At 46.9% G+C, this 24184-nt stretch overlaps 1 non-coding gene across 1 annotated transcript; it reads left to right on the top strand.

The window, feature by feature from the left end:
• The first annotated feature begins 1872 nt into the window (after nucleotides 1-1872).
• On the top strand, nucleotides 1873-2006 carry LOC129044784 (U8 small nucleolar RNA). The gene has a single exon (XR_008504779.1). It is a non-coding gene; the product is annotated as a U8 small nucleolar RNA (small nucleolar RNA).
• The last annotated feature ends 22178 nt before the right edge of the window (nucleotides 2007-24184 follow it).

Here is a 24184-nt window from a genome sequence, read left to right as displayed (position 1 = left end):
CTTTTTGTTACTGAAATGCACAATTGAGCTTGTCTAATCTGTGGCCCACGGGCTGCATGTAGCTCAGGACAGCTTTGAATGTAGCCCAACACAAATTCCTAAACATTCTTAAAATATTATGAGATTTTGTTTGTTTTTAGCTCATCAGCTATTGTCAGTGTTAGTGATGGCAGTGGTGGCCTGGCTGCTGCCATGATGCTGGCTGCAGTGGGGGAGGGGTAGCCAGGGCTGCCCGCTCCACAGAGCCAGTGAGAGCTGGGAACAGGCGGAAGCCCTGCCTGCTTCCAAGTTGGAGGGGTGGGAGCCCCACCCTACTGCAGCAGCTGCAGCTGCCCAGCCATGGCTGCAGACCCAGGCCTCTCTGCACTCTAGGGGCCCAGGAAGCCCCCAGTCCCTGAAGGCTCTGAAGTCACTGCTCCTGCTGCCTGGCCTCTCCCCACTCCCAGCATCCACTCCAATTTTGGAGCAAAGTGGTAGCTGAGCCCAGGTGCTGTCATGACCCAGCTGGGTGTGTGCACACTTAGGGCAGTGCTAACATGCCAGCTCCCTGCTGCTTCAGCCCCCTCCAGACTTTGAATGCAGATGAGCAGGGGAGAGAGGCCGAGGCAGGGATAAGGGTGGCTAGGGCATGTCTGCAGGCACCCCTCAGCATGAACAGCTTGAGCACTGTGGGCACTGTGGATGGCAGGTTAATGGCAGCAGGAGACAGACAGGCTCCTGGGCAGAAAGGGGTGTGTCCCTGATGAAACCCCCACCTTCAGGCCAGGGACAGCCTGGGGTCCAGGCTGCCAGTTCTGCTGACCACAGTGAGAACTTATGGTGCTTTTTCCGGGTCTGCCCATGGCTGCCCATGGACCAATCAGCACATACTTCCTCCCCTCTGAGGCATATAAAAACCCCAGACTCAGCCAGACTTGCACAGATGACCTGTCTGCAGAGAGGAGCTACCCACTGTGGGTCTCCTCTCTGCTGAGGGCTGGACACTTGTTGGGATGACCTGCCTGCAGACAGGAGCTACCCACTGCGGGTCTCCTCTGAGCTGTTCTATCACTCAATAAAGCACTTCTTCACCTTGCTACCCTCCACTTGTCTGCATACCTCATTCTTTCTAGATGCAGGACAAGAACTTGGGACCTGCTGAATGGCAGGGCTGAAAGAACTGTAACACAAACAGGACTGAAACATGTCCCTTGCTTGCTACATTGCGGAAGATGAGAGGGAGAGAAGAGAGAAGGAGAGAAGAGTTTCAGCCCTTTGGGGATCCCAGACCTAGGAGCTCCTTGAGCCAGGGCTGTGACACCCTTTTTGGAGTTCTGCAGTTCTTGGAGTCTCCAAGCTTTCAGGCACCACCATGTTCCCCAGTGCCAGCCATAGAAACTGCTTGCAGTACGCCTGGCCCAGCTGTAGCCTCGCAGGGAACTGGCACCCATGCCAGTGCCTGGAGCTGCCTGCCCTGCCGCAGCTGGAGTGCCTGGCTGTGTGCAGCAGCCAGACCTCACGTTCACTCACTCACATAACCCTTATCACTCTGCACCTGAATCGCCCTTGGCAGGTGTGGGATCCAGGCTGTTCGTGCAAGGTGAGCAAAGCCTGCCAGGCCAAGTGGGCAGAATGAGCCCAGTGGGCCCAAGCAAAACTCAGGCAAAGGTGCCACAGAGGTTTGCAGCCAGAAGAGTGACACCCCAAGGATCCTGTGACAATAGTGTATTTTATGTGTGGCCCCAGACAATTATCCTTCTTCCAATGTAGCCCAGGGAGACCAAAAGATTGGTCACCCTGACATAGAGCTTAAGTGTAAGTTTCGTGAATTCTGACAAATGCATATACCTGTATAACCCACATTTCTATCTAAATATATAATATTTATCGATATCGATAGGTGGGATAATCCTTACCTGTTCCTCGTTTTGGAGGGCAGATAGAACATGATGATTGGAGATGCATGAAATGTGATTAATGCCTCTGCCTAATCAGGACTTGCAACACCCTGAGTACTCCTCTCTGATTCTTCAGGACAATCACTACTTTGAAAGAAAAAAATGAACATATATATAAATATTTCTCTTACCCTAGAAAGTTTCTCTGTGCTCTCTTCCAGTCAATCCTCACCCTCCCACTGCTCTGCCAGAGGCAACCACTGCTCTGATTTCTATCACCATAGATCAGTCTTGCTTGTTCTAGAATTTCAAGCAAGTGGAATTGTAAAGTGTGGCCTTTTCTGTGTCTGGCTTCTTCCACTCAGCATGATGTGTTTGAGATTTACTCATGTTGTCACGGTTGATGCGCTCTTCCTTTTTATTGCTTAGTGATATTCTGTTGTATGAACATAGCACAGTTTGTTTATTCATTCTCTGGTGGGCCAATGTTTGGGTTGTCTCTAGTATTTAGCTATTATAAATAATGCTCCAATGAACGCTTTTGTACAAGACTTTTTGTGGACATATTTTTTGGCTAAATATCTAAGAATGGTTTGCTGGATTATGTGGCAAGTGTACATTTAACTTTTTTTAGAAACTGCCATACTGTTTCCTAAAGTGACTGTACCATTTGACACTCACCCCAGCAGTGTATGAGGTTCTAGTTTCTCCATATCTTGCCAACATATGGTGCTATAAGTTTTTAAAATCTTAGTCATTCTAGTGGACTGTAGTGGCATCTCATTGCAATAATGATTTTCATTTCCTTGATGACTTAGGATGTCAAACTCTTTTTCATGTGGTACATTTGACATAGAGACTTTAAGTTTTATGTAGTTGAATTCATTAACCTTTTCTGTTATGAATTTTATTGATTTTATACTGAGAAATCCTTCTTTTTTTGGCAGAGATGGGGTCTTTCTATGTTGCCCAGGCTGGTCTCAAGAGACCCTTCTACCTCGGCCTCCCAAAGTGCTGGGATTACAGGCAGAGAAATCCTTCTTAAACCCAAAGCTAGTAAATATTTTTACTTTTATTTCCTTCTAGACCTTTATTGGTTAAACTCTTAAACATTACACTCTTTAATCTACCTGTATTTTGTTTTAAATTGTAAGAAAACTGTTTGTCCTCAGGAACTTAACCAACTAGACTGTATATTGAATAATAACTTCTTCCTTTCTTCACCTATTTTATCTACTACATTTATCTTAAACCAACTTTTAACATATCATTGGGTCTATTTCTATGATCCTGTTAGTGTTGATTTTTCCACCAATAGTACAGTTTCAATTATTAGGATTTTAGAGTTTATTTATTAGGTAAGCAAGTCTACCTTCATTACTCTTTATTTCTTCAAAAATTTCTTTGCAATTTCAGCTCATTTACTTGTCTCCTCTAACTGTGGAGGGCTAAATAATGACCCCTCAAAGATGTCCAGGTCCTTATCTCTGGAACCTATGAATATGTTACTTTACATGGCAAAAGGGACTTTGCAGATGTGATTAAGATTCTTAAGAATTCTGAGATGGGAAGATTGTCTTAAATTATCTGGGAGGGGCCCTATGTAATCACAAGGGTTCTTATAAGAGGGAGGCAGGGGTGGTAGAGAGAGGAAACCATAGAAACAGGGATTGGAGTCCTGAGGCCACGAGCCAAGGAGGACAAGCACCTTCTACAAGCCAGAAGAACAGGGAGCAGATTATCCCTTGCAGCCTCCAGAAGGCACCAGCCCTGCCAACGTTTTGCTTTTAGCTCCTTAAGACTCATCTTGAACTTCTGATCCCCCACAACTATAGGACAATAAATTTGTGTTGTTTTAAGCCACTAAATTTGCAGTAATTTTTTAATAGTAGCAGTAGGAAGTTAATATACTACCTTAAAAATTATTTTTAAAAATGATGTTCTAAGTGTTTTTCCATTATAATTTTGATTAGAACTGTATTGAGCAGAACATTTAATTTGCGAAGAACTCACATTTTTATACTGTTCAGTCTTGCTACTGAGATTTCTCCAGAAAAGCATCTCCATGTCCCTCTACTTCCATGCATCACCTGCTATCGCTGTTGGGTTTCTCGGAGTAGTCTTCAGGTAAACTTTGAGTGCAAGTAGTCTATTTAGAAGGTGATTCCAGGAAACACATGTAGGAGAGTGAGAAAGTGAAGCAGGGAAGGGAGGCTGCCAATAAAGGGAGTGTTATCAGCAAGTGACCATCGTGGGTGACTGGCATTTCCTCTCACTGGGGAACTCTGGGAACCCATGTAGATCATGCAGCTCAGGGCTATCCAAGTTTTCCATAGGGCACAAAGGCTTCACCTGAGTATTAGGAATGGAGGGGCATCCGGGTGCAGGCCACACCATCATTCCTAGTGAGATCATCACAGCAGCCTGTCTCTGCAATCACTGGCTCTGTGGGCAACTTACTTCCCTGCTCCGAGTCCCAGCATCCTGGTATTTCTTGCCTCCTCTAAAGGAGGTGACATTACAAAAAGGAATAAAACTCTAACTTTGCACAGGATGTTGCAGCCAGAACAGCTTCCCAGAGGAGGTGAGCTGCCTGCTAAGTGGCTAAACAGGTGTAGCAGCTGAGCTTTCATCCCCAGCATCATGATGGATACCTGATTTCCAAGTACAGCATCTGCATCTCTTTGCCCAAGGACTTATCCTGCCTGCCAGAATCTGTGGCAGGTCACAACCATTGGAGAATTTGTCCTCCCAGCAGTCTCCTGCCAATGACTGGCTGAGGTTGGTGTGCACATACCCCAGCCCCTTGCTCCTGGGAGGTGGGGGGTGGAGCACTCAGAAGCATGAGTTTGGCACCAGCTCCTAGAGTTCCCCAGTGGGTTAAAGCTTTACACTGTACCCTTTGCTGGCTGCTCACTTCCCTGCTCCACATCCCACTCTCCAACAGGAGTCTTCTGGGGTCATCTCCCAAATAAATGCTTACACCTGAATCCTTGTCTCATAGTCAGCATTTGGGGTAACCCCAACCAAGATAGTAGGCAATGGACCAAAATGGCCAGGGGTGAGGTGGAGGCACACCAGATCTGGGGATCAAAGGCAGGCACCACTGGGCTGAGAGAGGGAGATTTTGAGTCTGTGGTGTGAGCTGAGGGGGTTTTGGCCCCTTCCTTTGCACTTTGTTTTTATGGCTCCTCTGGCCATTCCTTCTGTTTGGCTGGCTGGTCACCATGGCTATTTGGGATCTGACCCTGAGACTGGGGTCCCAGTAGTGGTTCTGGCCCCTGGGCCAGCCCCTTTGAACACCCAGGAGGAGTGAGAAGTCTAGAAAGTGGTTTGTTTGGTTTTACTGAGGCAGCAGGATCTGCAGGCCACCTGGACTTCATTTTGGTAGAAGAGCTGAGAACAAATACTTCTCCATTTGGGAGAATTTAATGTGTTTCTGAGAGGGGAGAAACATCAGTGGAGATTGAGCTAGTGCTCCAAGGAGGACATTCGGCTGGTACCCTCCCTGGTAACCATGGGGATGGAGGGACTGGGAGCCTGGCAGGATCCATATCCCATAAAAATGTTGCAAGATGAAGGGCCTGCAGATACCCTCCGACAGCATGTAATTTATGGGGTAATCAGAACTCCTTCTGGAGGGCTGTGAGGGAAGAGGAGCTGTAATTCAGAGCCTTAGGGGCTTGGATATTTAATGAGGCACTGGGAGCCCATAAAGATTTAGATTAGAATGATTTGTCCATTTAGGATGCCAAATCTATCTTAGCACCACCCCTGAAAGGTGCTGCTTCTTCTCTGACTTCTCTTGGAACTCTCGATGCTGAAATCAACTGACCTAACATTTGAGAGACACAATGTAAGGGCGCAGCCAACGCATCTGGAGGCTGAAAACTGCCAGCTGGCTGCCATGAGGGAACTGAAGCTGAGAGAGAGTAAGAATCTCAAGCCAGAAAGGCCCTTATAGAGGGGTAGCTGAAGTCCAGGGAGGTCAAGTAACTTGTTCAAAGTCACACAGTGCACCAGGGACCATTAGCACCAGTGATAAGATTAGTTGGAAGAGAAAAGGAACTGCTAAAATCTAAGCAGGGAGAAGAGTGGGCATGTTTCCTTCTTAGAATGCAGAGGGTAATCTACAGGGCACAAAAGACAAAAATAGTAGCTTTTGGTGTTTTAAACTTTGAACATTTAAACTGCTTCCCTAAATGCAAAATATGTATTATGACACTTTGAGAATCTTTAATGGTTGACTCAGCAATTAAGAAGGAGCCTATTAATATTTTTAATATTTGGCAACTGACTCATGAAATGGATTAAAGATGGCATCCAAGACCAAGCACGGTGGCTCATGCCTGTAATTCCAGCACTTTGGGAGGCTGAGGCAGGCAGATCATTTGAACCCAGTTCAAGATCAGCCTGGGCAACATGGAAAAACCCAGCCTCTACAAAAAAATACAAAAATTAGCCAGGTGTAGTGGTGTGCACCAGTAGTTCCAACTATTTGGCAGGCTGAGGTGGGACAATCATTCGAGCTTCGGGAGGTTGAGGCTGCAGTGAGCAGTGATCACATCATTGCACTCCAGCCTTGGTGACAGACCAAGACCCTCTCTCAAAAAAACAAAAAAACAAAAAACAAAAAACAGGGATCCACGTGTCTAAAACATTTCCAGTGTCTGGAAACACAAGAGCCTGAAATAAGATAGTGGTAGTTTGCTGCACTAAGGGATGAATGAGGCTGGCCCTCTCAGAGGGTCCTGCCTGGCCTTGGGCAGGGAATCTTAATTTTTTTTTTTTTAACTTTTTTGATTCTAAAAGCAATGTATGTTTACTGTAGGAAATTGGGAAAAAGAGACAATATGTAAAACAATAAAAAAATTACTCATTAACTTCCTCCAACCTCCCCCAAGTAACTATTCTTAACACTTTTTTGTATATATGTATTTTTAAAAATTGGTGTCAGCCTTATTTTGCCTTGACTCTAAGTCATCAGTTAATAGCCTCCAAAGAGAGAAATTTTGGTAGTTGATTTATATTCCGTTGAAAGGTTTTGGCATAATGTATTAACCTGTTTCTAGGTCATTTCCAATTTTTCAATATTATAAATTACATGATAGCAAACGTTCTGGTGCATAAATCTTGGGCGGCACCTCTGATTGTGCACTCATGTTCCGTTCCCAGCAGTGGTGGGGTCAGAGGCTCTGCACCCTTCCTGCCCTTCTAGTACCAGGAGCCCAGGGGCTGTAACTCTAGCAGAACCCAGACCAGCTCTGCTCTTCACCCCACAGCCTCAGCATCCTGGAGCATGACCTTACAGGGTGGGTGAGAAAGCCTGAATCTATGGGAACTGCCTAGTTCTGTGCCTTTGGGCATGTCCCCCTGCCTTTCTGTGCCACGGTTTCCCCTTCTATAAAAGGAGGAGCATAAATGAGTTCATTGGATTTCAATTTTATTTTTTATTTTTATTTATTTTTTGAGACAGAGTTTTGCTCTCGTCGCCCAGGCTGGAGTGTAATGGCACAATCTTGGCTCACTGCAAACTCTGCCTCCCAAGTTCAAGCGATTCTCCTGCCTCAGCCTCCCCAGTAGCTGGGATTACAGGTGCCCACCACCACGCCTGGCTAATTTTTGTATTTTTTCATAGAGTCAGGGTTTCCCCATGTTGGCTAGACTAGTTTCAAACTCCTGACCTCAGGTGATCCACCTGCCTTGGCCTCCCAAAATGCTGGGATTACAGGAGTGAGCCACTGCGCCCAGCCTCAGTTTTATTTTTTTTTAAAACTCTTTTACTTCAAAGGAAAATCTTCCATATAATAGAAGCTCATTATATAAAACAGAAGTGAGAGGGAGGTCCTTTGACTGGGGCTAGAACTCTGCCCAGTAGTTCTTTTTTATCCTGCCAAAATTATCAAAGGTCCTCTGTGTGTCTGGCTCTGCACTAGGTGCTGGGAATAGAATATAAGCCAAAATATTTGGCACTTCCCTAAGCCCAGGCCCCTTAGGCCCTTTGCTTCTGGGGTGTTGGAGTGCTGCAGGGCATTGCTGACTGACCACACTAAGATGGACACCATTTGGCACTGACTTTGTTTTTAATGATAATCATTTTGTATATACTCTATAGGGTGGCCCTGTGTTAATTGAGTTGCCCCATGCTTTGTTCCCTTCTAGGGATAGCCCTGTCTGATTCCACCGTGTGGCCTCTGAGCCCTGAGGTAGCTCCTAGGAGTTCGAAGACCTTGCAGGCCCTGTCTGAAACCTGCAGCCTCTGTCCATTCCAGTGACCCTGCAGCTCTGATACCACTGTACAACTCATGCTGTGATTACTGCTATCAGCAGCTGTGGTCTGCTGAGCTCTGCTTACAGGCTGGCACCATGCTCAGAGCTCTGTGTGCATTATCACACTCAGTCCTTATGGCTATTCGAGGCTCCTCTCGATATCCCCATTTTACATGAGGAAAATGGGGCTCAGGGTGCTGAGCATCTTACTTCAAGTTCAGTCCTCCTGAGCCTGTGCTCCTGCTCACTAGAAAACTGCATACAGCAGGGAGGTCTACTTAAAGCCTCCATGCACTCACTGGCAAGCCTCAAGATTCCTACCAGGCACAGGATGTGGAGGCCTCTTCTGTCCTTGGCATAGACCCTCCAGTGTGCCCAGCCCTCTGCCGACACATCACAGCATCTGCCTGCATCATGAAGGGGCTGTAAATGGAGCTTGGTTTGGGGGCAGGGCTGGCTCCTTCTGGGGGTAGCCATGATTCTGACCTACTGGGTCTGGTTGATGGTGTGGGTTGGGGCCCACACCATCACGTGTCTCTGTCTGGAATTTAGCAGGACCCTGGCTTAGCTGGGTGTGACAGCAATAGCTGCATGAGGATTGCGGCCACTGTCCCTTGTGGGCCCAGGAAATGAGAGCATTGAGTTATTTTGTCTGTTGTCACCAAAATTTCAACAACTGCCAGGGAGAACAGGTATCTATTAAGTCTCTAACATTTCCACTTTCCAAACTGGGGCAGAGGATGGGGAATAAAGAGAGAGAATGCTTGAGTTTCTGTCCCGGTTCTGCTAGTGACTGCTATGTGACTGTAAAGTCAAGGTTTGGTTCAATGTGTGTCTGGAAGCTGTACTATGTGAATCAGCCTCCCTTCACCTGGCACCTGGAGGTGGTTTGCTCATGGCTCAGAGAGTCCTGCGTGTTACTGAGACAGTTATTGTGTCTGTAACTCACTCTGACCACTAGCCTGTGACATCCCTGAGGGCATGGACCATGTCTGATTCATCTCATCTGTGCCCCCCAGGGCCAGCCTCATGCTGCTCTGTGCATGTCTGACTGAATGAGGGAATGAACAGCCCTCTGGGGGAGGGTAGGGGGCTGGCCGGCCAGGGTTGCCATCTGTCTGCCCTCCCCCAGGACAGACTGCGCTCCAAGTCTGGGAGGTTGGGGGCTGCCTGTCAGAGGCACAGGCAGGTTTCCTGCGATGTCGTGATGATTTTCCCCAGTGTAAGTGAGCTTTGTCTGGGTGATGCTAGACAATGGCACACTGGGCTTCTGTTATCAGCTCGCAGATCTGTCTGCCTGGCCAGGCTGGGCTTCCGGAGGTCAGGGGCCCAGTCGGATTCCTCTGTGTCCACAGTGCCCAGTGCATGGTCTGGCATAGAGTTGGTGCCCAGTATGTGGACAGAGGGGGTGCTTTATTGCTGGGCTTCGCTCTGACCCTCATTTCAACCTTCATTCAGACAATTCCTTAGTAATTGTCACTGATAGCTAAGCTGACAGGTGTCAGGCTTGCTATGGGGGTGGGGGAGAGTCGACAGAAATAAAAATGGACTCAGTTCTGATCCTCAGGTGCTCCGAGAGTGGCTGGAAGAGTCTAACAGGTCAACTTAGAGTTATACTGGACAGCATGTGTCTTAGTCTGTTTGGGTTGCTATAATAAAAATTCCATAATGGGTAGCTTATAAACAATAGAAATTTATTTCTCACAGTGCTGGAGGCTGGGAAATCCAAGATCAAGGTGCTGGTAGATTCTGTGTCAGATAAGGGCCTATTTCCTGATTCATAGATGGCACCTTCTTGCTGTGTCCTTGCATGATGGAAGGCATAAAGGAGCTCTCTGGGGCCTCTTTTATAAGGGCTCTAATCCCATTAATCCCATTCACAAGAACCCCGTCCTTATCACCTAATCACTTTTTTTTTTGAGACGGAGTCTCACTCTGTCGCCCAGGCTGGAGTGCAGTGGCACGATCTTGGCTCATAGCCACCTGCACCTCCCAGGTTCAAGCGATTCTCCTGCCTCAGCCTCCCAAGTAGCTGGGACTACAGGCATGTGCCACCACGCCCAGCTAATTTTTGTATTTTTAGTAGAGACAGGGTTTCTCCATGTTGGCCAGACTGGTTTCAAACTCCTGACCTCAGGTGATCCACCCGCTTCGGCCTTCCAAAGTGCTGGGATTACAGTCATGAGCCACCGTGCCCAGCCTTCTAATCACTTCTTAAAGTCCCCTTCTAGTAACATCACCTTGGGGTTAGGATTTCAACATATCAAGGTGCGAGGTGCGGGACACACACATCCACAGCAGCGTGCTCCAGGTGCAATGGAGGATGAAATGAACAAGGCTGTGGGGACACAGAATAAACAGAGACATGACGCAAGCTTCTGAAACGGCAGGCCTTGGAGCCAGACTGTGTGTTCAAATCCCAGCTGTGTCACATATTAGCTATGCAACCTTGAACCAGTCATTTCATCTCAGTGCCTCTGTTTCCTCATTGGCAAAACAAGTACCACAGGAAAGGGTCTTTGAACAGTGCTTGGCAGATAGTGAGTAGTCGATAAATGTCAGCTAAAGGAAGAGAACAAATGGTTTTTACCTTTGAACAAGCCTCCTGTAAGATGCAGGAGAGGGATACCTGGGCACTTTGAGGCCTGTATGGCCCCAGTACACTTAAGAATTCCAGAGCTCTGGCCAGGTGCAGTGGCTCACACTTGTAATACCAGCACTTTGGGAGGCTGAGGCAGGCGGATCACCTGAGGTCGGGAGTTCGAGACCAGCCTGACTAACATGGAGAAACCCCATCTCTACTAAAAATACAAAATTAGCCAAGTGTGGTGGTGCGTGCCTGTAATCGCAGCTGCTCAGGAGGCTGAGGCAGGAGAATCGCTTGGACCCTGGAGGCGGAGTGTTGAAGTGAGCCGAGATTGCACCATTGCACTCCAGCCTGGAAACAAGAGTGAAACTCCATCTCAAAAAAAAAAAAAAGAATTCCAGAGGCCTGCCACCTATATGAACACTGCTGATCTAGAGACAAACTGAGGCCCAGAGAGGGGCCAGTGCTTGTCTGAGGCCACACAGCTAGGGGCAAAGTCAGGATTGAACCCAGGAGCTCCTGCCTCCCAGCCTAAGGTACCTTTCTGTTTACCAGGTCACCTCCCTTGTAAAAGTCCCACATCTGCATGTCATTTGCATTGATCACGCAAAGCCCCACATGAAATGCAGCTGGATGCTTTCCAAAATATGACCCAAAGCAAGTGTGTGAACTGACTTATATTGATCACTGTACTAGCCGGAGATGGGCTAATCTGCTTGGAATTTTCAGAAGTGTTTCTTTTTTAAGTGAATGATTTGATTGGCTTTTGCCATTTATAAATACATCCAGAGGCATGTGATCAAATGCTTTCCTCTTCTTAGGCTAGATTTCATCCAAATAAAAGGGAACCTGCCTTGTCCTTTTTGAAAATCACCTAGTCTCCTTCTGTCCCCTTGTTATAAAAGCTACTCTTCTTTATTCTGTGCCAGGACCTAGAGGCCTCTGTGGGTATCTCCCCAACTGACCTCTCAGGCTCCCGCCATCCTCATCTCTTTTCCACATTATTGCGATAGTTTCTTCCCCGTGTCCTGGCATATAGTTTGGCTGCCTCCCATTCTTTCTCTACAGAGCTGCAGCGTATTAAAAAGAAATCTGTTCACACCATTTCCCTCCTCCACTTCTATGGCTTCCCACAATCTGCAGAGTAAAAGCTAAAGTCCTTAGTTTGTCATTTAAGATCATTTATGGCCAGGCGCTGTGGCTCATGCCTGTAATCCCAGCACTTTGGGAGGCCGAGGTTGGCGGATCACGAGGTCAAGAGATTGAGACCATCCTTATGATCTAGCCTCAGTTTACCTATTCATTCACTTGCCTCTTTCTTTCTAGACACAAATTATTTATACCCTACAGATAAAGCAGGAGCAACCTAATTGTTCAGACCTTTTAGACGAAGAAGTTTGCTGTAGTTGAGGTCACAGGTTCCTGGCAGTCAGGGCTTATATTTGTTTCCTGTGGCTGCTGTAAACAATGAACTTAAACCTAATAGCTTAAGGCAACAGAAATTTATTCTCTTACAGTTTTGGAAGCTAGAAATCCAAACCGAGTCTGAATCACATTCCCTCAGGGTGCTGCAGAGGAGAATCCGTGTCCTTACCTCTTCCAGGTTCTGGCATTCCATTCCTTGGCCTGCGGCTGTAGCACTCCAGTCTCTGTTGCCGTGGTCACATTGCCTTCTCCAGTGGTGGCAAAACTCCCTCTGCCTCCCTCTTATAAGGACACTTGTGATTACATTTAGGGTCCTCCTAGATAATTCAGGATAACCTCCCCATCTCAAGATCCCTAATTTAATCACGCCTTCCAAGACCCTTTCTGCCACATAAGGTAACATTCCCAGGTTCTAGGGATTAGGACCTGGAGATTTTGGGGGTCATTCTTCAGTGGACTACAGGGTCAAAGGGAGACATGATGTATTTCCAAAGCTTTCCCACTGAAGACGCAGACATTTTCCTGCGACCCCGAAGATGATTACTTACTTGCTATGCACAGCCTTCTATCCTTTTAGTTTGCATTTTGTGGGATGGGGAAGTTAAGAACTATTCTTTTAAAGTGGGCTAGATTGGATTCTGGCTAACACTGAATATGTAACCAACAGGAGTATTGAGAAATTAATTGGCTTTTTATTTTGTTGACTCTCGTGGGCCCTCCAGGAGGAACAAAAGCATTTTCTCCCCAGGCTTCACTGTAGCCTGCAGGTCTCCCTGCCCAGGGAGGAACCTGCCTATGTTTCTAAAGTTTGGGTTTTTAGTTTTGTTTTTGACTTTTTGTTGGGAGAAGGAAACAGGCTTTCTGGAGTCTTAAGTCCAGAGTGAAGAATTTGCCAGGGAGAGGTGAACTGAGACCATCCCTAGTCAGGGGGTTTGACCCTAGGTGATCACACTGGGTTGTGCGAGGTGGGGCCAAGAGGACCCGTGCTCTGGATTGAACATCATGTGTTGAACCTCAGGGTACAGTGCCTGTCCTGCTTCCCCATCCCCTGCCTTGGAAAGGTGGTGACGTGGCAAGTTCCTAAGAGGGTGGAGGGGCCTAAGCCTCATAGCAGTGTGGTTCCTTGGGTTAGTAGGGGGCTGTATGGGAGCCTGGGAGCCCCAAGAGCCTCAGCAGAGACCCCCATGGCCTTGCATGGTGGAGAAGGAGGAGTAGGATGACAAGCACAATGAACTGCCTTTGGATGGCCCCCAGGGGTCTGAGCAAGAAGCAGGGCAGCCATGACCACAAGGGACAGTGGCCCTGAGAACTGGACTGTGTAAGCCTGGGGGCTTTCTGTAACGTGTAAGGGAGGTGGAGGGACTGCTTGTCAACCATGGACATGGGTGGGCAAACTGGTTTTATTATGGAAAGCGTGCAATGGTCCTTGCATCCCAGGAGGTGTGGAGTAAGCCTCAGGTCTGTTACTGATGAGTGGGGTGAACAGGACTAACACCCTTGGTTTGAAGTGGAGTGGGAATCTACCCCGGGGAAGCAGACTAGACTCAGACACCATCAGATGCACTAGGAAGGAAGGAAGGAAGAAAGGATGCACCATAGGAAGGCTGGGAGGGAGGTTGGCAAGAGGTGGCAGAGGCCCTGAATGTCACACTAAGCAGCTAATCCTGACAGCACTGGGGAGCCAGTGATGATGAAAGCAGGAAAAGGCCTGGCCCGACATGGGCCAGGTGCACCTCCTGGAGTGTGGCCCTTGGGAGGACACTTCCACAGCAGGGTGTGGCCACTCAGGCTGCCCCATCTTCCACACAATGGCTGCTGTCTATTGGGGGCTTTCTCTTCCAGACTCTATGCTAGATGCTTTACAAGTATTATTTATTTCATTCTCACAATAATCCTATGACGCAGATACCTGATCCATCCCCATTTAACAAATGAGGAAACTAAGCAGACAGAAGTTAAGTTGCTTCTTAAAAAGCCCAAAGTCCCCTAGCTAGTGACAGCAGGACCATCAAGCTCCTAACTCACCTTTTCCATCAAGGCACCTGGGCCACTCGATAACACCAGAATGAAGGCTTTGAGTAATCACCTGTTCCCTACTCTCCCATTGTACAAAGGGGAAAACTGAGGTGAGGGAGCTTGATCAAGGTCACTCGGTAAGCTAGACGTGGAACTGGAAGCTGGTCCAGATGTCCAGGTCAAGGCTCTCCTGACTCCTCTCAGGGGTGGCTGTGCCTGGGGATGCAGCAAACAGGTGGGATACCTGGACATGGTGCTGGCCAGAGTCCAACCCAGCACCTCCATCCTCACCCAGACCTCAGCCACCAATACATTTGTGGGCAGAGCCCACAGGATCCTCCTGAAAACACCATTTTTTGGTCTCAAGCTATTTTATGGTTGAATTTTTCAAGATGTTTATTATGAAATGTTTTATATATATACAGAACAATATTTGTAATGCATATATTCATTGCAAAACATGATAGTAAAATTAGCACCCATGAGCTCACCATCCGCTTTTGGAACTAGAACTTTCCTGGTACTCTTGCATATGTCTGGGTACCTCTTTCTTATTCTAGCCCCTCACCTCCCCCACAAATGACCACAACCCAGGCTTTGGTGTTTATGATTTCCTGACTGTTTTGTAATAGTTTTAGCACATATATTCATATTCCAAAGCCATATATTATTTACTTTTATTTGCATTTGAACTTTATAAAAAATCATACTGTTTGATATTACAGTAAAATATTCACAGTCTTCTGTAAATTACTTTTTTCACCTAACGTTGTTTCTAAAATTCATCCATGTTGATGCCTGTAGCTTAGTTCATTCATTTTCCCTGCTGTGTAATATCTCACTGTGTAAAACACCACATATTATCTATTCTTTTGCTATTAGGCATTTGGTTTGCTTCTAGTATTTTGCTATCATGAAACGCTAATATGAACATTCTTGGTCATGCCTCCCAGGGCGCATGGAAGAGGTTCTCAAAGACGTACCTAGGAGTGGGGTTGCTGGATCATATGACGTGTGTGTATCAAACCTTACAAGTTAAAGCCAGATCAGGAAGGGCTCCCACCTTCATTGTGTGGTTCCCTGGCTCCTCCACCTTGCGATCTCTCTCTAGCGCCCCCTATTGGCAGAGGCTAAGAGAGCGTCCGTAGGCCAAGCAGAATATTAATGTCCCAGCTGTCATCGTAAAAGGCAAATTTAGAGGGGATAGGGTTAGAGATGAGAGGCATAGCACCTAATTTAGAAATATGTGATCACTGCGCCAGTGAGTAAAAAAAACTGGGACAATGTGGCCTGAAGGTCGCCAGCTTAAAACCTCTGCAATGTGGCCTGATTTCTTACTGATCTCCACTTTGTACCCTCTGCTCTTGCCACAAGGAATGTCTCCTCCTTCCCTAAATATGGTGCTCTTCCACGCCCATTTATCCTTTTCTCTCAATCAGTTTTCTTTCCCACCTGGCACACTTTGCTCCCTGTTCAAGTCCTTCCCGTTGCTGAAACCCCATTTCAAATGCTGCTTCCTTCATCATTTTTTTCTGATCTCTCCAGCTGGAGGTAATAAACATATCCTCTCTTGAGTTCCGCAGCTCCATATCTACCCTCTCTCTGGGCAACAAGCAGTGTTCACTTAGCATCACTGTTGTTTGGTCTATGGCTCATCTCCTCAACCAGGATTTTATTTTAAGAAAAGCAATGCAAGTAAGGGCATAGAGGAAATAATCACTCATATCACATCACTGACACTGACACAACTTTTATTTTAATATATCCCTTTCCAGTTTCCCTGTGCACATACATTGATATATGTAGTGCACATGTAATGTTGTATCTAATTTTTTTAAATATAAATGGGATCTCTCTGTGACACCCATGCTGGAGTGCAGTGGCAGGATTATGGCTCCCTGCAGCCCAGTCGCCTGAGCTGAAGTGATCCTCCTGCCTCAGCCTCCTGATTAGCTGAGACTACAGGCATGTACTACCGTGCCCAGCTTTTTTTACCCCCCATTATTTTGTAGAGAGGAGTTCTTGCTATATTGCTTAGGCTGGTCTTGAACTCCTGGCCTCAAGCAATCCTCCTGCCTTGGCCTCCCAAAATGCTGGTATTACAAGCATGAGCTACTGTGCCCAGCCTCCCAGCCTGTTTTTCTTTTTCTCCCTTTATTAAGTCAAACTATGTTTTTCCTATGTTGCTTCATAACATCACAATTGTTAATGGTTATCCATTGTTCCATTGTATATTAGTAATGGTTATAAGTGACAGAAACTCAACCTAAAAGAGCTTAGGCAAAAAGGGATCTTTGTGCAGAGGCTGCTGGGGCATCTTGCAGAAACCAAGGTTAGAAATGTTGGGCTGTGGGGACCTGGAACCTGGGTGCAGATGCCTGAGGCACTGGTGCCTGCCTTGGCTTCATATTTTCCCCTCTCCCCCAGCAGACTGGCTTCCTCTGCTTTTCCTCTCCATGTGGCAGAAAATACCCACTGACCATACCCGAGCTTTACATGTGACAATACAGCCACCCAAATAGAGACTGACCCTATTTTTCAGGAGCTGGCTCCTCCTGTGGAGCAAGGGGGCAGGGTCAGATTCCACTAACGAGGTGATCTTTAAAGGACCAGGTAGCTTGTGTAGGAAAGGGATCCTGGGAAGATAATTTCATGGTAAGGTTTTGGACTGCTTCCAAATAACTGCTACCGTAGTCATCTCATGTATTAGCACATAAACCTCCCCTTAACTTGAATTATTTTCTTTGGACCAATTCTTGGAAGGGGGATGACTGGGTCATAAAGTTTGAACATTTTTGTGATGTTTGATATTATTGCCAAATTGATTTCAAGTAGTTATTCAACTTCACTCCCACCCGACAGCATTGTGCGAGAGAGCCTTTCATTGTGCCATTGAGAGCACGGGGCATTATGGCTTGAAATAGATTTTTTTTTATTAATAATCGTAAAAAGATATCTCGTAATTTTTATTAGCATTTTTCTGGTTACTAGTAAGGCAAAGACTTTCTCATATATTTGTTTTATTGGAGTACATTCCCTTTTGTGAATTGTCTTTTCCTGGCTTTGCCCATTTATCGAGTGGACTGTTAATCCTGTTCAGATTTAATTGCCCCTTCCTTTTGTGTGTGCATTGCACTTTCTCTATCTTCCTTTCAGGGTATGAATAGTGGCTTATCTTGTATTGCAGTTATTTGTATCTGTGTCTGATCTTTCTTACTGGACTGTGAGCTCCTGGTGGGCAGAGCCAGGCCTGGGCTTCAGCCTAGCATGGAGCCTTGTTCTAGTAAAGTGCTCAGTGATGGTTAATTGGGTAAAATAAGCATACGGTTTCAGTCTGCATGATGCCGAAGTGAGTGTTCAGCCTGAGGGGTGCTGCATATAGGCTGCGAGGATGTAAGAGCCTGGACTTCATTCATTCAGTCATTCAGCAAATAGTAACTGAAGATTTATTGTGTGCTGGGGTCTAGGAGGGCATTGATGAACAAGCCTCCCTGGAGCTTACAGGACAGTGGAGGTGGGAGAATTCAACAACTATTGCACAGCTACAGACAAATCCTACTTATCCCAAAGAGTTCCAGAGAGTTCTCTGAAATCTGATGGAGAGGAGAAAAAATCTAACATTGTCTAGGGAAGTCATTGGCAAACCTTTTCTGTAAAAGGCTAAATAGTAAGTGTTTTAGGCCTTGTGGGCCACATACGGACTATGTCACATAGCCTTCCTTGTGGCTTTCTTTCCTTTTTTTAGAAAAAATAGTTCTTTAAAAATATGTTTAAAATTCCTAGCTAAGGAGCTATGCAAAAACAGCTGAGGGCCTGATTGGATCCGTAGGCTATAGTTTACCAACCCTTGTCTAGCCCCTAGAGTCATAGAACATGAGAGCTGGAAGGGTCAACTCCCTCATTATTGCACAGGTGGGGAAACTGAGTCCCAGAGGGCAGAAGCAGTGTGTTGGGTCCCCTCGCTGATACCCGTGCTGAATCAGGCAGTTGAGGACTTTGCCTGGGTCCTGGCACAGTCCACTCTGTTTGTCTCTTGGAGCAACCTACTCCTGGCAGGCTTGTGCCTTGGTGGCACAGGAGGTTAGGAAGTGGTTGGTTCCCAGAGCACAAGGCTGCCTCCGCAAGGGCTGGTTCCTATCCCTTCCAGCATGGCAATTCTTTGGCCCCATGGCCTCCTGTTGAATTGGGGTTGGGGGTGACAGAAAAGATGGAGCAGCAGCATTATTAATTAATGCTTCTGTGTCCCAAGGCTGAGAATTTTGTCCTGTGTAGAAGCATTTCCCTTATTAAAGTTGATTTTTACAGTGAAGGTGACATTCTTTTTCAACTGAATCATGTATGGGACAGTAAATACTAAAAATAATTGCTTCCTCTCTCCCAGCCTCTCTCTCCTGACCAAACACACACTCAGCAACAGACGGGACCCAAAGCTGCTTGTTCCATCTCCGGAGGCTTCCATGGGTGCAGGGACTGAAGGGACAATGTCAGCTCCCCATCCCTCCCCTCACTGTGCAAAGGGAAGCAGGTCAGAGGGCACCTCCTACTGAGCTTCAGCCGGGGGTCCCTCCAGGGCTGCCATCTCTGCTCTTAGCAGACTGTTCCCCGCAAAGAACAGCCACTGCCACTCCCCACCCCAAAACTGTGTCCTTAACATCTCTCATGACGGGAATGTCTTGAAACCCCAGCCAGGATGGGAAAACTTGCGAGCAAGGAGGCAGGATTTGATTGATAACCAGATCTTTAGCTAGGGGTCTGCCAGCAGTGTGACCTTGGCAAGTCTCTGCTCCTCTCTGGATCTCAGTCTCCCCTTTGACACTAAGGGAGCACAGATCTTACTGTTCCTTAGAGTGTTAGCTTCTGGCAGCCTGTGATGTGGTTGGCGTTGGGTCACGTTCAGCCCTGAGGACCTTCAGAGTGCTCCTGGGGCTCTGGGCTGCCCTCACTCGGCTCTGCCCTCCTCCTGCCTCTATGGGCCCTTTGGTCTTTGCTTCTGACTCCCCCGACCCCCCGCACACTCATGCTAAACTGCTGATCCCAGCGCCCTCCCCTCCAGGCCTGGGGGCTGGCATCCCCTCCGGGAATGCCTTTTCCCTCTCATAACAGGGCTGGCCCTGCCAGCACCTCACCACATTTCCTCTGCCCTTTCTGCAGCAGGCAGCAATGGTGGTGTGAATGTATATGTGCAGGTGAGTGAGCGGGTATGCCTGTGAACGTAAACCACTGCATGTGTGTGAGAATGTGTGCGGTGCGTAAATGAGTGAATGGATGAATGGGTGTGCAGGTTATATTGAAGACAAAGCTCTTTGTTTAGTTTGGCTCTGTTTCAAGCAGACCAAGACCTTTGTTTATTTCCACATACCTGTACACACATGGGTATGTGCACACACACAGCTTCAAGGAGCCAGCTTTAAGAAAATGCCTGCCTAAAACACCCCCACTACATTTCTGTGGTCAACCCCATTCTTAAACCCCTTTCTTTGGGCAGTGCTTCTCAAGCTTTACTGTGCATAGGAATCATCTGGGGATCTTGCTAAACTGCAGACTCTGTTTCAGCAGGCCTGGGGTAAGACTTGGGATTAATTTTTTTGTTGTTGTTGTTCTTTTGAGACACGGCCTCACTCTGTCATCTAGGCTGAAGTGTAATGGCATGATCATGGCTCACTGTAGCCTCAAATTACTGGGCTTAAACGATCCTCCCACCTCAGCTTCCTGAGCAGGCTGGGACTATGGGCACACACCACCATGCTCAGCTAATTTTTTAACTTTTATTTTTAGTAGAGACAAGAGCTTGCTATGTTGCCCAGGCTGGTCTCGAACTCCTGAGCTCAAGTGATCCCCGCGCCTTTGCCTCCCAAAATGCTGGGGTTACAGGTGTGAGCCACCATGCCTGGCCGAGAGACTCAGGGTTTCTAACAAGCCACCAGCTGCTGCTGTTGCTGGTCTCCATACCAACTCCGAGTGGACTGAACTTTGGGCACAAGGCTCTAGATCAGTGATTGATTGGCAAACTGTGGCCCACGGGGCAAATGTGACCCGATGTCTGTTTTCATAAACAGAGTTTTATTGGAACCAGGATTGGCTACAGAATTTGTGGAGCCCAGTGCAATATGAAAACGTGAGACCCTTTGTTCAAAAATTATTAAGACTGTCAAGACAGCAACGGCAGAGAACTAAGCTAGGCACAGGGGTCCTTTTAAGTGTGGGCCTTTGCTTGCACAGGCTGAACGCCCATGAGGCTGGCTCTGCCTGGAACACAGCCATGCCCATTTGTTCATGTACTGTCTGTGGCTACCCTTGCCATCCATATGATGGCAGAGTTGAGCAGTCAGGACAGAGGCCATATGGCCCATGAAGCCAAAAGTTGTCATTCTCTGGTCCTTTACAGAAAAAAGTTTGCAGCCCTTGTTCCAGATCACTGGCTCTCACAAACTTGGCTATGGGTTGGAATCACCTGGTGAGATTTTACAACGCTGCTGCCTGGGGGTCTTCCTCAGAGATTCTGTAGCTGGTCTGGGGTGAGGCCTATGAGGGTGGGGAAGCACAAGTTGAAGCTGCTCAGGCTGCAGGCTGACCACACATGCCCAAACTTCAGTCAACACTGAAGGTCCTAGTTAGAAGCCAGTAGCTTCCCAGAAGCTCTGATAACATATCGTCTGTGAACCCCTGCTAGAACTACAGTCCTGAGGAATTTGGGTTCTTTTGGTATCTTCTTGGAGCAAATGTGGAGTCCCTGAGAGCCAGACTGAATTCACTGATGCCCGGTCCTTGTGGGGACCAACCATCCTGGTGTGGAACTCAGGGATTTCCTGCAATGCAGGGCTTTCCCTGCTCCAACTGGGACAGTCCTCAGGAAATGGGGCTGGGCTGGGCTGGGGCGGGGGTGGTGGTGGTGGTAGTGGATGGGCCCAGTACCACTGGGTGTCTCTGATTTGCCCAGAAGAGAAAGTGTAGGTGAATTCTGCAGATGTCCACCTCCAAGTCCTGTTAGGTTGATCTTGTTCATACTGCAACCAGTCAAGAGCCGTGAACACCCAGGGGATCCACAAAGCTACGTTCTCCTGGCCAGTTACAGACAAAATCCCCAAATGCCTATCTTAGAGTGATAAGTTATTCTTGACATTAACCCAATTACAGTATAGGTTTTGAAACACAGAGGGAACAGACTCTTCTAAGATGACCAACTTAACCAAACAATTGATTTCCAACTTGACCATGCATTTAGGACAGTAGCCAATGAGCAGAAGCAATGATGCAGCAGCCTAGTCAATCTTTTTCTTCCTTCCCTGTGTTCTTTTATTTGATCCCCTTCCTCCTTCCCTTCTTCAACACCTGTCAATCTCCATATTGTGAAGAGCATTGAATGGGATGATTTGAAGTTTCTACTCAATTCCGTGACTCTCAAGGAGTCACTGGAGGTTTTGGATGGGTGAGTGAAGGGCTCAGGGCTCTGGGTACTCACTGTCCAGTGGTTTGGGCCAAGGCTCTGAGGAGAACACTAGTGGCCTCCATGAGGCCTGGTCTAAGAAGCAGTAACCGTGGTGACAGTAACAGGAGCTGACACTCACATGGCTCATATGCTTCAGGTCCATTCACTCACAGCCCTCTTCAATAAGTGCTATTATTATTCCCATTTCAGTGATGCAGAAACTGAGACATGGAACAGTTAGGAGACTTGTACAGGGTTGCAGAGCTACTAAGTCAAGATGAGATTTGCACCAGGCAGTCCAGCTCCAGGGTCCATACCCTTAGCCTTAAGTTTTCTAGCCCCTCAGAGTGCAGGGGGTGCACAGTGAGGCATTTGGGAGGCCCAAACAGGGCTTGTGACTGCTGGGATGTGGGGGTCGTCATGGCTTGGGCTATGGAAGATGGCAGGGCCATTTGATTTGGCCTCCCAAGTTTCAGAGCCCGCCTTTAACCTTTTTCTAGAGCAGTGGACCTCCACTCCTTTCAGGGACAGAGTGTCTGGACATCATTGTACCTTTGTAGTCCACCAGGAAATCTCAGCACATCTAAGTTCATCTTGCAAATGAGAGTCAGAAACAGTTTTACCTGTAGGAAACATGGCTCTCTTCTACATGTGCAAAATGTAGTAACAACCAGGTGTTCATTGCAGACTTGTTGAACTTGCAATTTTATTCTGTTTCTGTTTCCCATTAATATTTATTTTGCCATTTGCCATTTGTTCACTAAAAAAAAACCTCTTCTCAAAAGTAGGCAAGCAGTTGCAAGCACTAGTGTTTTAAGGAAAATATATAAATACAAAATTTAAATTCAGAAAATTCTCCCCATGAACTTAATGTTATTCTCATTATTTGGAAGTTGAGAAATGATGAACCATTGAGTGGGATGACCCTATCCAACTCCCAAAGTAATAGACCTGACAGAACCGTGCCATCTGTCTCTTTCCCTCTGATACTGGAAACAAGTGTAACCTTGAACTCCCTGGTTCTCACACACTGTGGGTAGAAAGGAGGTTATATTAATAATAATAACTTAAAATCTGCTAGATCTTCAGCCATCTCAAAAATCTCTCCAGGTTGTGCCATGAGAGGGTCCCACATATGCTCACAGTCTTCTTGTGTTTGCCAGCTCTGGCTCCCCACTGATGTCTGTACTCTTTGGTCCCATGAAATAGGCGCCTCACCCCTGTGTCTGCTGCTAATGTCATCTGTGGCAAAGTTGAGTCCTTGTCTAAAGTTATATAAAGGAAAATAAAAAATCTCATGTCAGGCTAGGCGCAGTGGCTCATGCCTGTAATCCCAACACTTTAGGAGGCCGAGGCAGGCGGATCACAAGTTCAGGAGTTCGAGACGCACCTGGCCAATATGGTGAAACCCTGTATCTACTAAAAATACAAAAATTAGCCAAGTGTGGTGGCGGGCGCCTGTAGTCCCAGCTACTTGGGAGGCTGAAGCAGGAGAATCATTTGAACCCAGGAGGCGGAGGTTGCAGTGAGCCGAGATCGTGCCATTGTACTCCAGCCTGGGTGACAGGGCAAGACTCAGTCTCAAAAAAAAAAAAAAAAAAAAAAAATCTCAAGACTCCTCAAACAACAACTTCTTCTTCTTCCTTCTTCTTCTTCTTTTTTTTTTTTTTTTTTTTGATGTGGAGTCTCGCTCTGTTGCCCAGGCTAGAGTGCAGTGGCATGATCTTGGCTCACTGCAACCTCCACCTCCTGGGTCAAGCGATTCTCAAGCCTCAGCTTCCCGAGTAGCTGGGATTACAGGTGTGTGCCACCGTGCCTGGCTAAAGATTTTTGTATTTTTAGTAGAGTTGGGATTTCACCATGTTGTCTAGGCTGGTCTCAAACTTTTGACCTCAAGTGAGCCATCAGCCACAGCCTCCCAAAGTGCTGGGATTACAGCCATGAGCCACTGTGCCTGGCCTGTCATGAGATTTTTCATTTTCCTTTATATAACTTAAGACAAGGACTCAACTTTGCCACAGATGACATTAGCAGCAGACACAGGGATGAGACCTCTTATGCAAAAGGGAAGCTTAAGCCTGAAGGCTGAGTCCTTGCAGCCCTCTCTTCCAAATGAGTAACTATTACTAAACTTATGCATCCCTAGAGGAAGGTAAAAGGCCTTAGGCATCTGCAAAGGGTTGCCCCCACAGATCATTCATAAGTAAATTCTTTGCTGGCCTCTATAAACAAGGACATGCCAATTGTAACTCTGGGTCAACAATCTAAGTCTAGCTCCTAAAACTCCACACTGATAGTGTCTATTACAAGCTTATCTTCCCAGGTGTAGAACAAAGTCAAGACTCATTTCCTCTACCTACCCAGAGACTAGATAATTGATTCTTCCTTTACTTCCTTTTTTTCTTTAGACATTCACCTTATCTTATGTAAAATGTAGATTTACTGGGCACTAACTGAAGTCTCACAAGAATGTAACTGTTTACCTTACTGCCTACCCTACATGCCTTTCCCCCACTTCAAGGAAATGTATAAATCCTAAACCTCCTGAAAACCAGTCACAAATGTGTCTGTGGCTCTTGTTTT

The sequence above is a fragment of the Pongo pygmaeus genome, chromosome 13 (genome assembly GCF_028885625.2).
Source record: "Pongo pygmaeus isolate AG05252 chromosome 13, NHGRI_mPonPyg2-v2.0_pri, whole genome shotgun sequence".
Classification (NCBI taxonomy): Eukaryota; Metazoa; Chordata; class Mammalia; order Primates; family Hominidae; genus Pongo; species Pongo pygmaeus.
The sequence above is the reverse complement of the archived record's forward strand: the minus strand, read 5'-3'. Positions and strand labels throughout refer to the sequence as shown.